The sequence below is a fragment of the Carcharodon carcharias genome, chromosome 12 (genome assembly GCF_017639515.1).
Source record: "Carcharodon carcharias isolate sCarCar2 chromosome 12, sCarCar2.pri, whole genome shotgun sequence".
Classification (NCBI taxonomy): domain Eukaryota; kingdom Metazoa; phylum Chordata; class Chondrichthyes; order Lamniformes; family Lamnidae; genus Carcharodon; species Carcharodon carcharias.
Genome location: NC_054478.1, coordinates 102244296 through 102255592, shown reverse-complemented (window position 1 = coordinate 102255592; position 11297 = coordinate 102244296). Strand labels below are relative to the sequence as shown.

General features: G+C 46.4%; 1 long non-coding RNA gene across 1 annotated transcript; it reads left to right on the top strand.

Moving 5' to 3' along the window:
* The first annotated feature begins 5735 nt into the window (after positions 1 to 5735).
* Positions 5736 to 9586, top strand: LOC121284765. The gene is made up of 3 exons (XR_005944536.1): positions 5736 to 5824; positions 9030 to 9174; positions 9337 to 9586. It is a non-coding gene; the product is annotated as an uncharacterized LOC121284765 (long non-coding RNA).
* Positions 9587 to 11297: the final 1711 nt, after the last annotated feature.

The following is an 11297-nucleotide window of genomic DNA, read 5'->3' as shown; positions in this document are numbered from 1 at the left end:
TGCAACACAGGGGGCTGAGCTTGCCTGCCATACCTTTAGTTAAAATTCTCTTACCCTAAATTTAAGTAAAGTAGAAAATTATTTAAATTTCTTTCTTTTTTTAAAAAAAAGCTAGAACTCTTATCTTTTCTTAATGCAGCTATAAAGTGGTGATAAACAACTTACCCACTACCTACCCATCAGCTCTCTGCTTCACACTGACGTCACACTCATCAGCATTTTCGAATTCTGGCGGGGTTCCTGTTGGGATTAGCTGCTGCTCCGACTGGTTCGATCTGGGCCTTGACCCATCAAGCTTTTAATGAGAAGTTGCACAGATGTCGTTCACCCCCAGGTTCGCACCGCTCTGCCCCTGCTGCTGCTCTGACTGGCTCCGTGTTAAAACTGGGTTCTTTCTGATTGAAAAATCAATTTTTTAACTACCCATTCGGTCTTGGGCATTAAAACTCCCCCTATCTGTGCTTTCATTAAATCAGGTTCTATCTGAATAACAGTTTGTCACGGTTGAAATCTGGAAAGAATCACACTAAACAAGCCAGCATACACAATTATCGGTCAAATTAACCATTGTCAAGAAAAAATTAGAAAGGTTTTTTAAAATATCCTTGATTTATTTCTCAGTTTTAGTTGTCTAAATCTCATGAAGTTCCCTTCACACCAGTGTCCACATGTTTATTCCAATTACTTATTTCCTGGGCAATTTACTGTGAAGAGATTATCAAGTCATTTTGAATGTGCTTTCTGTAACTTGAACGTAAATTTGTTTTCAAAACTGATGCACTAAACAAGATATTTTTTTCTTATTTTACAAATGACTATGTTCATTGCAGTAACAGATTTTCATGACTTTATAATAATTTTCTGGATCATTTACCCACACAATTGATTGTTCCATCATCCCATCTATTTAAAATGACTGCAAAGTATTGCTTTCAAATATTGTGCCTCTCTGATCTGGGATCAGTTTTGTTTTGCTTGAAGTCTTTGAGTAAGTAGCAGAACTGTGAAACATGAAAGAACAATAGAACAATCTATGATAAATGAAAGAAACTGCACTTCTCACTAATCCACATTTCAAATAATAATTCCCCCTGAAGCCCATGGTAGTTAACTTTAAAGTGCAACAGAGATGTTTGTGTATGCCAGGTTAGCCTCTGGGATTCTCCATCACAAGAATTTTACTGCAAGGCTTTGGGCAGAATTTTTCACTCAGAACGCGGCCACACGCCCAACATGCTCGAGCGTAAAATAGTGAGGTTGGGTGAGCGTCCTGATGTCATCGCATACTTGCAGGATATTTCACTCGGCGAGTGCACGCGGGTGCCAGAGCTGCGCCTGCCCATTAATTAAGTGGCCCGTGTGATTTCACGCTCATCGCACAGGAAAAATGGGCAGGCGGCCAGCCAACAATTTCAAAAGACTCATCCAAGAGCAGGATAAAAATGGTCAGCAGCATTGCCAGTGTGAGTAGCGAGGAGTTTGGTAGATAGTTTGCTGCTGGTGACCTATTGGTATATGGCAGCTTCATCTCTGTTCAGAGCTTCATTGTTAGCATTTCCGGGCTTCATTTCAGGACTATTTGGTATGTCCAAGGACCCTGGAGAATTAAGACTGTGTGGACTTTTCCAGGTATCAGATAACTTTCTGTTACCCTGGTAATGGGGATTGTGGTCTCTGCTGGAGGCACCTCCTCTGAGGAGGAAAAGAGGAGTAGAAGGGAGAGGAGGCTAGGTGTCTCAATGCAGCTTCCAGGGGAATAACCTGTGGGAGGAGAAGCACAGGCACAGGGATGCTCCAAGGTGGAAGGGGCCACAGAAGACACCACTATCCTGCTGCCAGGGTTTACAGGCAGTGATGCAGCTACCCCAATACGTCCAAGATGCAATGATGAAGGAGGCTCCACTTCTCCAGGGAGACAGTGACCTCCATCTGTCGGATGGTTGGGCCTGAGATCAGTTCCAACTGTGTGGGTGGACACCCCATGTCAGTGGCTCTGAAGGTCACAGTGGCTCTCAACTTCTATGCCTCCGGTTCTTTCCAGGGCTCAGTGGGTGATATGTGTGGAGTCTCACAATCAGCTGTCCACAATTGTGTCTAGCTGGTGACAGAAGTTTTGTTCAGGTGTGTATTGACTTTCGTTCATTTCCATATGGATGAGACCAGCCAGACACAGTGAGCCAGAGGCCTCGTGGCCATTGCTGGCTTCCCCCACGTCCAGGGTGCAATAGGCTGCACACATGTGGCCATCAAGGCACCAGCAGGTGGGCCCGGTGCCTCAACAGGAAGGGCTTCCACTCCATGAATGTACAGATAGTGTGTGACCACAGGATGCTGATTCTACAAGTCTGTGCCAGGTACCCAGGCAGCTCCCATCACGCGTACATCCTGAGACACTCACAGGTGCCGAGGCTCTTCAGTGCTCCAGCCTGGCTTGATGGATGGCTGGTGGGTGACAAGGGCTATCCCCTCAGAAGGTGGCTCATTACAGCTCTCTGCCACTCAAGGACAGACACAGAGCAGCATTATAACAGGAGCCATTCCTCCACAAGGGCGGTGATAGAGAGAACAATAGGTCTTCTCAAGATACGCTTCTGATGCCTGGATTGTTCAGGGGGAGCACTATAATACCCCACAGAGCAGGTGTCACGAATAGTAGTTGCATGCTGCACTCTCCACTACCTGGCACTGGCCACTGGAGGAAGAGGATGTTGATGCAGCTGCACAGGCCACAGATGATGAATCCAGTAGTGAGTCTGAAGATATGCACTGAGGGCATGGAGGCTGAGCTCTGTAACCTCCAGGCAGGCAGGGACACCAGGGACACCTTGATCCAATGCTCCTTCAGCTAGGCTGCCAAATAAGCACTACCACCTCATGCCAGGGCTGCCGCCTCCATCCCGGATGTCTGAAATGGCCCTTTCCTTTGACCCCAAGTCCACTCAGTATCTGTGCAATAAAGTTTCAAGCCACTGATGTCCAGCATTACATACTGGCGTACCCTGCACCGCATTAAATAAAAAAGGTTGAGCATACTCAGGCCATTATGACATAAGGAAATTTATTGCATGACAAATGACAGTCAAGACAAATTAACAGAACCTTCTCTGGTCTTCAACCACAGACCAGTTAAAATAAACAAAAAATTGCACAACAGAAGATCACCCGTGACCAGTGCCTCTTGTGCTCATGATGCCTTAAACTTACATTTGTGAGTTCTACATCTTTGTGTTCCCCCTTGCTGGCACTGGCATCGGAGAGAGTCTGCTGACTCTGTTGCCCTGTTGGCCTTGATGACCTTGGCGGTCGTCCTCTGGCCAGTGGAGCCTGTGCTGGCTCCGCCTGGGTGGGAGCGGCCAGTTCCATCGCTGGCATCTCCTCAGTCACCGCAGCCTCATCAGATGCCACAGTCACTGGCAAAAGGGTGGAGGAGCTGCTGCCCTCATCCAGAGCACCCTGTGAGGAGCCTATAGAGACAACAGGCAGTTCATGTGCCAACCTGAGGTCACCCTGGGCTTTCCTGTCTACAATTGATGGACGGGCATCTAGCTGAGATACTGGGTGGCTCATCCATCTCCCACATAGACACTGACAAACTGAGGTCAGTGCCTGTGTGAGAACTTGCAGGTCCAAGCGTAACCTCAGGAACCCTTGATTCCCTTCCTGGAGCTGCCTCTCTATGAGAGCCACCACTCTCAGTGGAGGAGGCAGTGCGCTTGGCCATGAGGGTCAATGCAGTACTCATACTCCGCATGGACACCTCCATAATAGAGACCATGGCAAAAAAACTCTCATGGATCTCTGCCAGATCCTTGACATCTAACATCTGCCATCTAATGGATGACCCCAGTGGCTCATCATCTGTCTTCAACTCAGCATCATCCTGGTCTCCGACTGCTGGCACCCTGGACACTCTCAGCCTCTGCCTGCACCTCAAGCAAGTGTGAAGTGCCCTCACCACTGTGCACTGACATTCTAGCTGAAGATCTAGTGCACACCAAGGTGCTAGTATCTACGCTGGTGCCTGGTTCGGAGAACGGCTGTGACGCAGGTGCACCAGGAGCCTGGCGGTCCTCTGGCATCAGAGGTGGATCTTCAGGGTCCTGCGATTGGGTACATGGTGGCAAACCTAAGGGAGAATAATGATAACATATCATTAGTTTAAGTCATCACACTGTCACTGTGCATGCCAGGCACCCTGATGAAACAATAGAGATCTGCATCATGGTGCCATCGTCTTTCAATGATCAATGGGGAATCCAGTTTCGAGGCTCCCATCAATGATGAAACTACACAAGAATGTTTGCACCATCTGAAACTCTCACCTCTATGCACTGCTCTCTTACCTTCATCTGACACCCCAGATCTCAGTGGCCGGTTGGCTGAGTTGTGTGCCGGCTCTTCAGCTCAATGGTGTCCTGCTTGTATCTGGTTAGGATTAGGAGGTTTGGGGGGGCCTCTGCCTATCTGCGACCTTTCAATGCTGTTATGGGCCGTCTTCTCCTGAAAGGACAGAGGAGCATTGGTTAGTCCAATCTCCACCTGCAGCACTATTGCAGTCCGGCTAACCCCACTGGAAGAGCACCTTACAGGGCACATCTGAGTCATGGCCCTCGAGCCGCAAGGCACTCAGGTCAAGCAGCCAGGGCTCATCCCCTTGGCTAGTGCCAGCATCTTTAGCAATTGGCAGTCAGACTCTAATGCCCCTGAGTTCCATGGCGGGGAAGGCCAGCCCTTAACACTTCAACACACTGATCCATGCTAACATGGTACTCACCCTTCCTGAGCACAGCAGGTCATTAAACCTCTTGTGGCACTGGGCCCAGGTGCACGGCACCACATCATGGCTGCTGACCAGCACTGCCACCTCCTCCCACGCTCTTTTTGTTAGATGCAGTGACTTCCCTCTTTAATCCCCGGGGCTAAGGGTGTCCCTCTTGGCAGCCACCCCCTCCAGGAGGGCCGCGAGGCACTCACCAGAAAAACAGGGGGAGGCTGAGTGCCCACCTGACCTGCCTTCCTGCCTGGCATCTGCAGCCGCATTTGTATCCATAATTTTTACCCTGCTGCTGACAACACTGAGGATGTCTTTGTCACCGGCAGCCTTCCGGGGCCTGACTGTGCCTGTTTTAAACCGGCTGCCCCTTCCCAACCATTGGGGAGCCGCCATTCATGCTTGGTGGGCCTAAATTGGCCAGCGTGAAATGGCAGTCGGGGGCTGATCGCGGGCGGTGGGCTGTTTCCTGCTGCTCACCGACCTCAAAATTCTGGCCTTCAATATTTTCCAGCAAGGAAAACCTTAATGCCACATCAATCTTGGAGGAATAATTTCTTGAAAGGGTACTTCAAAAAGGACTTATGATTTAATCACTAAGCAACATTTTTAACACATTTCATTTTTGAATGAATTTACAATGCTGCTGCTCATAGGAGTTAGACTCCATTACAATGGCATTCATGATATTAGGGTAAATTTTTCTGAGGGCTTCCATTGTTCCAAGCAACAAAGCACAAGTGAGTTGAATACGGGAAACATGCTGAAATTTCCTGATGACCCTCGTTAGCAAATTCAGGGCCGACTTAGAGCAACTGGACGTGCACAATTGGAGCAGACACTGCACTGCCCACTGGCTGACAGGAAATTTAAGCACTGAGAAGGTCTCAAAGGCCCAAGGCTAATTAGACAGGCTAGGAACAACAGGAAGCTAATCTAAGGGAGTGCTGCTGAAGCATTGTTTACTGTCCCTGAGGTTCTCGGCAGAAGGCAAGTGACTGTTTTGGCTGCTCCTAACAGTTTAAGTGTCTTTAAAATTCAAGCTGCCTTAAGGTATTGTATAAAATGGCTTAAATATATTCTTAACTGAAAGTCCTGCTTAGAGTGTATGCGCTTTTGTTGTCTCCCATGCTTCTATGTTCCATTTCATGTTAACGTTTGTCTGCATCTTTGGAAAGCTAGGCTGGCATCAGCATAAAGAGGAAGGCAAAGGGCACATATTATCATGAACCAAGCACAAAAGTGCTGCTGTAGGCTGTGGTAAGTTGGAGGAAAGTGCTGCACCCCACCAATTAGCAAAAAGTCTGACAAGCCACTGGACATAGAAAGGGTGTTAGAGAATCGGCAGCTTGCTTGACACACTAGTTTTCACAGTGTAAAGTAGACTAATCAGCACATATTTGATAATACAACCAATTTCCTGAGCAACTGAACTCTAGTAGTATTGAACCATGCACATGGCTAGAGTGACAAAAGAGGTTCACTGACCTCATCAGAAGGAGCAAGATTATCACCAAAGGAAAGAAGATTGCTATGAGCTCATTAATGCATCTGTCTTTCACTTTTTTACAACTTTGACTACAGCTAATTCCCATATTATGACCAGTGCTGAAAGCTTCCAATCCAAATGCCTCCTTATTTTGCAAGGCAGGGGTTAGGGGTGAGGGGTGAGGGTGAGGGTGACAGTGAGGGTGGGATGGTGGTGTGTAGGCAGGCAGTAATGGCCCAGACTAAGATTCTGGGAACATGGCTTCAATTCCCGCCATAGCAGCTGGTGGAATTTAAATTTAATTAAAAAATGCGGAATTGAAAAGCTGGTCTCAGTAATGGTGATGATGAAACCATTGTCGAATGCTGTAAAACTTCACCTGGTTCACTATGTCCTTTAGGGAAGGAAACCTGCCTTCCTTACCTGGTCTGGCCCACAGCAATGTGGCTGGCTCTTAAATGGCCTAGCAAGCCGCTCTATTATGTCAAACTGCTATGAAGTCTAAATAAAGGAACAAAACTGGATGGACTACCCGGCATCGACCTAGTTACTGGAAACAACAATGGCACACCCAGCTCTATTGACCCTGAAAAGTCCTCTTTACTTGTGCTAAAATTGGGTGGGCTCCTCCACAGACTAGTCAAGCAAGCACCTGACATAATCATACTCACAGGATCATTCCTCACAGACAATGTCCCAGACACCACCATCTCCATCCCTAAGTATGTCCTGTCTCACCAACAGGACACCCGATGTTGTGACACAATGGTGTGCAGTCGAGAGGGATTTGCCCTGGGAGTTCTCAACATTGACTCTGGACCCCATGAAGTCTCATAGATTCAGGTCAAACATGGGCAAGGAAACCTCCTGCTGATTACGACGTAACGCCCTCTCTCAGCTGATGAATCAGTGCTCCTCCACCACTTGGAGGAAGCACTGAGGGTGGTAAGGGCACAGAATGTACTCTGGATGGGGGACTTCAATGCTCATCATCAAGAGTGGCTCAGTGGCACCACTACAGAATGAGCTGGCTGAGTTCTAAAGGACATAACTGCTAGACTGGGTCTGCAGCAGGTGGTGAGGGAACCAACAAGAGGGAAAAACATAGCTGACTTCGTTCTCCCCAATCTACCTGTCACGGATGCATCTGTCCATGACAGTATCAGTGGGATTGATCACCACACAGTCTCTGCGGAGAAGAAGTCCCGTCTTTACATTGAGCATAGCCTCCCCCACCCTGCCCCCCCGCCCCCCACATCGTGTTCTGTGGCACTACCGCCATGCTAAATGTGTTAGAGTTTGAACAGATCTAGCAATTCAAGGCTGGGAATCCATGAGGCACTGTGGGCCACCAGCAGCAGCAGAATTGCACTAGAACACAATCTGTAACCTCATGCATATCCCCCACTCTACCATTACCAACAAGCCAGGGCAACAATCCTGGTTCAATGAAGAGTGCAGGAGGCCATGCCAGGAGCAGCACCAGGCATACCTAAAAATGAGGTGTCAACCTGGTGAAGCTACAGCACATAACTACTAGAATTCCAAACAACATAAGCAGCAAATGATAGACAGAGCGAAGTGCTCCCATAATCAACAGATCAGATCTAAGCTCTGCAGTCCTGCCAAATCCAGTGGTGAATGGTGGTGGACAATTAAACAACTCACTGGAGGAGGAGGATCCACAAATATTCCCATCCTCAATGATGGAGGAGCCCAGCACATCGATGCAAAAAACAAGGCAAAAGCATTTGCAACCATCTTCAGCTAGAAGTGCTGGTTGGTCATCCATGTCAGCCTCCTTCAGACATCCCCATTATCACTGAAGCCAGTGGTTATAGAGTTGACTTTCCAGGCAACTTTTCTTGGTAGAAACATTGAACTTTATTTACAAGATAGCAGTAGCTACATGTGTGCATCTAACTCTATAACTAAGAAGGACTGTGTCTGAGAGGTTTCCCATGCTGCTAGCTCATTGGTTTACACAGATCATGTGATCTTACAACATCAAATTATTCTTAAAGCTACAGTCCTACGTTTATCGAAAATTATAATTACTATACCAGTCTTTAGCAAATTTGATTCACTCCATGTGATATCAAGAAATGGCTGAAGGCATCGAATCCTGCAAAGGCTATAGGCCCTGACAATATTCCAGCAATAGTACTGAAGTCAGGAGTATGATGGAATACTCTCCACTTGCCTGGATGAGTGCTGGTCCAACCACACTGAAGAAACTCAACATCATCCAAGACAAAGCAGTCTGCTTGATTGGCACCACATCCACCACCTTCAATATTCATTCCCTACACTACTGATGCACAGTTGCAGCAGGGTGTACTATATACAAGATGCACTGCAGGAACTCACCAAGGCTCCTTCAGCAGCACCTACCAAACTCACAACCTCCTACCATCTAGAAGGACAAGGGCAACAGATGCATGGGAACACCACCACCTGGAAGTTCCCCTCCAAGCCAATCACTATCATGGCTTGGAAATATATTGCTGTCCCTTCACTGTCGCTGCGGAAGAATCCTGGAACTTCCTCCCTAAAAGCACTGTGGGTGTGCCTACACCAAATGGACTGCAGCAGCTCAAGAAGGCAGCTCATCACCAGCTTCTCAAGGGCAATTATGGATGGGCAATAAATGATGGCCCAGCCAGCTAAGCTCACATCCTGTGAATTTTTTTTTTAATGATGTACTTTTCTCTCTTTCTGCCACTTCCCACAATGTAATAGCTTTCATCCATATTTCTTTTCTTACAGGAGAACGCATCATGTGCCAATGAAAGCAGGGGAAGCATCAATAACGGATCTCAGGTCTCCACCACCCCCCTTTGATACATACAAATATACCAAACCTTGGAGCTTGTGGCAGATGGAGAAGAGGAAAAGTTAGAATCAGCAAGGGGTTAGTATCACAATGTTCCTTCCTGAATACCACAGTATGCACTCCTGTCATAATGGCTCTAATTCAACCATTTCAGGAGTCAGCAAAATGTATGTCTCTGCTAAATTAGAACAAGCATCCTTAGTGTCCTTCTGTAACACTATCCTTTTCATTTTCTTGCAGACTTCAAGCATTAGCCTTTCCCAGCACTCAATGAAACAATCCCATAAGTAATAGAAGGCTAAGAGCGGCGTAGAGGAGAAATATTTTCACCTAGAGGGTGGTGGGAGGCCGGAACTCACTGTCTGAAAGGGTGGTTGAGTCAGAAACTCTTGTAACATTTAAGGAGTATTTAGATATTCACCTGCGTTGTCATAGCTTCCAGGGCTATGGGCCAAGCGCTGGGAAATGGGATTAGTGTAGTCAGATCTTTGTTGACCAGCATGGACATGATGGGCTGAATGGCCTCCTTCTGTGCTGTAAATGTCTGTGAGAAGGATTAGCTGGTTTTATCAGCAGAATTATCATTGCAATTAGCTTACACACTCACCAGCCCAGAAAAATCATCAGTGAACATTTAGATTTACAGCAGGACAGGAGCACAAGTGCTGTGAAGTTTTTTTTTCCCTTTCATGAGATGCGGATGTCACTGATAGGACCAGAATTTGTTGCCCATCTCTCACTGCCATCTTACTGGGCCATTTCAGAGGGCAGTTAAGAATGAATCACACTGCTGTTACTCTGGAGTCAAATGTAAGAATAGCAGATTTCCTTCCCTAAAGGGACACTAGTGAACCAGATGGATTTTTAAGGCAATCACTTCATGGTCATCATTACTAGGAACTGGCTTTCAATACCAGATTTTATTCATTGAATTTTAAATTCCACCAGCTTCCATTGTGGGATTTGAACCCATGCCCCCAGAGCATTAGCCCAGACCTCTGGATTACTAGGACAGTGACATTACCATTATGCCACCATCTCCCCCTAAATTAATAGTGCAGAAAGTTTCCCATTAGAGGGGAAGTTACCTCTCTTTCCAGCTCCTCAGAGAACCAGATTCCCATGGTCCAGCTTTTCAGAGAAGGATGTTTTCTGAGAAAAAACGGAAGGACGATGGGAAAGAAGAAAGAAAGTATTTATATACATACTTCACAATCTTTGAAGTTTAGTCACTGTTGTAATTGAGGAATAAGTTGTTGGGCCATTGATAATCTATCCAGAAGCTTCCAAACAATTGCACCAATTCTGGAGGACGCTGATAGTTGGACTGGAGAACTGCAGAGATCTTTCAATGGAATGGAAACTGCAAAGCCACCTACGGTATAACCTGTTGCCAGAGAGGCTGGATTGAGAGCTCAGGCAGCTATCACCCAGGCCTTTGGAATGCACTATCACCACATCATTGGCTACAGTTACTGTTCAGTGTACTCAATTGAGGTGAAATGTGAGAAGAAGCTTCTGCAGTGTAATTGAAGCCTGCACACCTGGGCAGCTGCAGATCCCAAGGTACAGACTCATGGAGCATCCAGAAAGATTCAGGACAAATATGGCCATGGAATGTGAAACCAGCTCTTGGGATGTGGGTACATCCTGAACATCATTCCATCCACAGCAACAACTTGCATTTAAAAAGCACTTTTAATGTAGCAATCTGCCCTTGGGCACTTCATGGGAAAATCAGATCAAAATTTGAAAGCAAGCCACTTAAAGTGATATTAGAGGAGGTAACCAAAAGCTTGCTCAAAGAAGTTGGTTTTAAAGAGCAACTGAAGGGAGAGGTGAGAGATAAGAAGAAAAATTTCGAATGGGAATTCCAGAGCATAGGGTCGAGGCAGCTGAAGATACAACCCAAATTGGAGCAAAGGGAATAGTAGTGCGCTGCTCTTGAGCAACTGCTAAATAATTACAATTTGTTGTAAGAAAATAGCAGCAAAGTATAGATTTCTAACTCCCGCAACTTTGAATTGAAAAGTTGAAAATCAATAACTGTAGCACTTAACCAATAATTCACAGCAGACACATTACAAATAGCTGATTTACAAGAAAAGCAATCTCTTCATCATAATGGAATATTTTTCTCAGCTGCAAGTATGATATAAAAGATCAAACACGAATAAATTTCGGAATCTTCAACTCTAGGT